The 4,839-nt window shown below is 44.6% G+C and overlaps 1 long non-coding RNA gene across 4 annotated transcripts; it reads left to right on the top strand.

The window, feature by feature from the left end:
• The first annotated feature begins 2,400 nt into the window (after positions 1-2,400).
• LOC147986515 (uncharacterized) lies at positions 2,401-4,533 on the top strand. 4 transcript variants are annotated; one of them, XR_015615214.1, is made up of 4 exons: positions 2,403-2,894; positions 2,998-3,052; positions 3,575-3,606; positions 3,739-4,533. It is a non-coding gene; the product is annotated as an uncharacterized LOC147986515 (long non-coding RNA). The 4 variants fall into 4 exon arrangements; XR_015615216.1 differs by having other exon boundaries at positions 2,405-2,894; positions 3,561-3,606; XR_015615215.1 differs by having other exon boundaries at positions 2,406-2,894; positions 3,561-4,533.
• Positions 4,534-4,839: the final 306 nt, after the last annotated feature.

The following is a 4,839-nucleotide window of genomic DNA, read 5'->3' as shown; positions in this document are numbered from 1 at the left end:
GTAAAGATCGATATATTGGAAGGCTATATTCGGACATCGGAAAGGTTCCGAGTGATTCGGGTATTTTTCGGAGTACCGGAGAGTTACGGGAATTCGTATTGGGCCTTAATGGGTCATACAGGAAAGGAGAGAAAGGCCTCAAGGGTGGCGCGCCCCTTCCCCATGAACTGGTCCGAATTGGACTAGGGAAAGGGGCGCCCCCTTCCTTCCAACTCCTTCTCCCTTCCCTTTTTTCTATTCCATGTGGGAGGTGGAATCCTAGTAGGACTAGGGAGTCCTAGTAGGACTCCACACTTTGGGCGCGCCCTATGAGGGCCGGCCTGCTCCTCCCTCCATCTTTTATATAAGTGGCCACGGGGCACCCCATAGACACACAAGTTGATTGTTTCCAGCCGTGTGCGGTGCCCCCTCCACCATAATCCACCTCGGTCATATTGTAGTGGTGCTTAGGCGAAGGCCTGTTCCGATAGCATCATCATCGTCGCCATCACGCCGTCGTGCTGACAAAGCTCTCCCTCGACACTCTACTGGATCATGAGTTCGTGGGATGTCATCGAGCCAAACGTGTGCAGATCACGGAGGTGCCGTACCTTCGGTGCTAGGATCAGTCGATCATGAAGACGTACGACTACATCAACCGCATTGTCATAACGCTTCCGCTTACGGTCTACGAGGGTACGTAGACTACACTCTTCCCTCTCGTTGCTATGCATCACCATGATCTTGCATGTGCGTAGGAATTTTTTTGCAATTACTACATTCCCCAACAAATAGGACTTTCACAAAGCACATACCTTGATAAAGTTTTGAAGAATTTCAAAATGGATCAGTCAAAGAAAGGGTTCTTGCCTGTGTTACAAGGTGTATAGTTGAGTCGGACTCAATGCCCGACCACTTCAGAAGATAGAGAGAAAATGAAAGTCATTTCCTATGCCTCAGCCATAGGTTCTATCATGTATGTTATGTTGTGTACCAGACTTGATGTGTGCCTTGCTATAAGTTTAGCAGGGAGGTACCAAAGTAATCCAGGAGTGGACCACTGGACAGTGGTCAAGAACATCCTGAAGTACCTGAAAAGGACTAAGGATATGTTTCTCATTTATGGAGGTGACAAAGAGCTCATCGTAAATGGTTACGTTGATGCTAGCTTTGACACTGATCCAGATGACTCTAAGTCACAAACCGGATACATATTTATATTGAATGGTGGAGCTATCAGTTGGTGCAGTTCCAAATAGAGCATCGTGGCGGGATCTACGTGTGAAGCGGAGTATATAGTGATACGTCTCCAATGTATCTATAATTTTTGATTGTTCCATGCTATTATATTATCTGTTTTGGATGTTTAATGGACTTTAATATACCCTTTTATATTATTTTTGGGACTAACCTACTAACCAAAGGCCCGCTGCAAATTGCTGTTTTTTTGCCTATTTCAGTGTTTCACAGAAAAGGAATATCAAACGGAATCCAAACGGAATGAAACCTTCGGGAGAGTTATTTTTGGAACAAACGTGATCCAAGAGACTTGGAGTGGATGTCAAGAAAGAAGCGAGGAGGCCACGAGGCAGGAGGTCGCGCCCCCCACCCTCGTGGGCCCCTCGCAGCTCCACCGACGTACTTCTTCCTCCTATATATACCCATATACAACTATCTTGGGGCCTTTTCCGGCACTCTGTCGGAGGGGGAATCGATCATGGAGGGCTTCTACATCAACACCATAGCCTCTCCGATGATGTGTGAGTAGTTTACCACAGACCCTCGGGTCCATAGTTATTAGCTAGATGGCTTCTTCTCTCTCTTTGGGTCTCAATACAAAGTTCTCCTCGATTCTCTTGAAGATCTATTTGATGTAATTCTTTTTGCGATGTGTTTATCGAGATCCGATGAATTGTGGGTTTATGATCAAGATTATCTATGAACAATATTTGATTCTTCTCTGAAATCTTGTATGCATGATTTAAATATCTTTGCAAGTCTCTTCGAATTATCAATTTGGTTTGGCCTACTAGATTGATCTCTCTTGCAATGGGAGAAGTGCTTAGCTTTGGGTTCAATCTTGCGATGTCCTTTCCCAGGGTCAGCAGGGGCAGCAAGGCACATATTGTATTGTTGCCATCGAGGATAAAAAGATGGGGTTTATATCATATTGCTTGAGTTTATCCCTCTACATCATGTCATCTTGCTTAATGTGTTACTCTGTTCTTATGAACTTAATACTCTAGATGCATGCTGGATAGCGGTCGATGTGTGGAGTAATCTCTACTATTAAAGGGGGATCGAACGTCGTGATGGTTCGACCACCTCGTTCGATTCCCCCGCCTCCCCACCTCCCTTTGTACGTCAACCCTCGCGTGAGGGCCACGCCCGCAGCAACCCTTTACTCCCGTTGAAAAAAAAGGACAATGGGGGAGATGGAAACAACCGCCCCTGCGGCACCCACGACCCATACCACGCCCAATCTCCCCCAACCCCCTCGCCCCCACTTCCACATCTCAGCCGAGAAAAATCGCCGCCCCAAGCCCCCAACACTCCTGCCGTGATTGGGGTCTCCGGTGTAGGAGGAGCCGCGGCCCGTGGCGACTCTTCTCCCCTGCACCCCGAGCTCCGATGGCCTCACTCTGGGAGCCGAAGTAGTCAAGGCATGGTGGTCTCAAGCACAGAGACGCCGATCCTGATAGCGCCCTGGCCACGACGCCGACGGCACGCCTTCATGGCGGTCATGCACATGAGCGATAGGAGAGGGTGGCACTAACTATGGTTGCGGCACCGATGAGTTCGCAGGACGAGCCCTGCGCGGCATCGGCAAGACCGGTATAGGTTGCCGCACCGGCGAGCTCTGTGGTACATGCGACCATGCCGGCGCAGTTCCTCAAGATTGGATGTATGCACTCGTAAGGCTCTCTTCGTAAATCCCATCTTCTTCTTAACTCTATTCTACCACAATCTGCACATGTACGTCATTGACTGGTGCACCGTATTGTATCTCGGTTGCAGGCTGGTGATAACAGCCATCTTGGACGCCTTCTTCGAGGACCTCGGCTTGCTTAAGGTGATGATTGATCGTCCGACTTACTCTGGTTGTGGCATAGCATGCACACTAGGTGTTTGTTCATTTGTTTGTGCTGCCTTTGATAGGTTCCCTGCCTGTCGATTTTTTTTCTCTGCCAAGAAGTGCATATTGTTGATTGTTCCTTCCTAAGTCTGTCGTACTGGCATTTGTTTCTCTGTCAAGTTGTTAGCTTTGAGATGCACTGTGCAGATACATATACTTCTCTTTTTTTATTGAAAGGATACATATACCCCTACTTGTCTTTGTAACTGTAGCCCCGTCTATCAGGTGATTCTTTGACTTGTTGAGTTAACACCTGCTGTTTTTTCTGAATGTTATCTGAATCTAGGAACCTACGTGATTGCATAATTGTGGCTAAATATATATTGTTCAATTCATGTGTTGTGCTCCTACCTCTCTGCTCTTCTCTTGTGTGCTTACACCTTTTATACTACTCAACTGTCTTCTAGATTCCTGTGCATATTCATGAATGATTTCTTATTTTCAGTTTAATTCCAACAGAATACGAGGAGCATGCCCATGGACAATTTCATGTATGTGTATTGCCATCTATGTTTAGTTTGTATCTTGCATACTAAGGCAACCTGTTCTAACAAAATTCACATCTCGGAGTATTGTACTGCTAAGGATCTGGCTTATTTTTTCTTTTCTCCATGATGCTATAGATGGTCAAAGCATGATTGCATGAGTATAACCTACATCAGCCATGAGGGTCTTCAGGTCTGCTCTAAAATTATAACTTGTAGTTATTCTAAATTGATAATGCTGGCATGTATGTGGAATCAAAAATCATAGCTTGAATTGCTTCTGAACAATAATATTGTCTTCCAATTCTATAATATTTATTTCCTATGCCGATACTATTAACCTGTTCCTTGGTTTATATCTTCTCTAACTGGGTCATTCTGTATGTTGTGGCTGTATCAGAGTATATGTCAACTAATCAAAGATGTATACTCCTAATGCTTTTTCTTACAATTGTATGGGTGATTGTGATGCACAAACTTCTAGCAGCAGTAGTGCTACCTGCTACTGCCAGTCGGTAGGCAGGCTGGTGCAACCGCCTGTCTTGAAGGTGATGTCATTTTGGGAAGCTTGTATTAGATATATATTCTTTGGAGTGAATAAAACCTTGAATAAAAAAAGAATGAGAATAGAGGGGAGACTTCCCCCTGTCTTATTCTTATAGGAGATGAGAGACTTGAACGTGGGCTGGCAACATCAACCTTTGTGCTGTCCAACACTCCACCAAGAAGAGCCCCTCAATAAAACCATGAGTAAAGATTCCAACGTTTGAGATTCTAGCATGGAAAAAAAGGATATGGCGACTGAACTTAACCAGTCTGATGCTACATTTATACTTGAATAAATTTGGTTTATTCATGGTTCAAATGAACAGATGGTGTTTATTTATCATGTAAAGACAAATGCAATATGGGATATGCACAAGTGTTCATATCTGATTTTTGTTTGGGATTTGAGAACACCACGCGGAAGATGATACAGTACCTTTTTCTTTAGAAAGGAATGGATCAATTTTGTATTTAAGGTTGTGGGTGTCCCAAAAACAACTGAAGGTTTTGGTTGCCGAAGTGACATAGAATGCACTTTGCCCAAATCGTGGTTACCAAAGTGACATTGAACGCACTTTGCCCAAATCTCGAAATACAACAATACATTGCGCAATGGAGTTTATTTGTCTGTCATGATTAGCTTTCACAGCTTTTGCAAACACAAGACTTTGATTTAACTGCATGAAGAGCATA

This window comes from Triticum urartu, chromosome 2A (assembly GCF_056163025.1).
Source record: "Triticum urartu cultivar PI428250 chromosome 2A, HENAU_Tu73, whole genome shotgun sequence".
NCBI lineage: Eukaryota > Viridiplantae > Streptophyta > Magnoliopsida > Poales > Poaceae > Triticum > Triticum urartu.
Note: the sequence above shows the minus strand (reverse complement) of the source record. Positions and strands in the feature narration are given on the sequence as shown.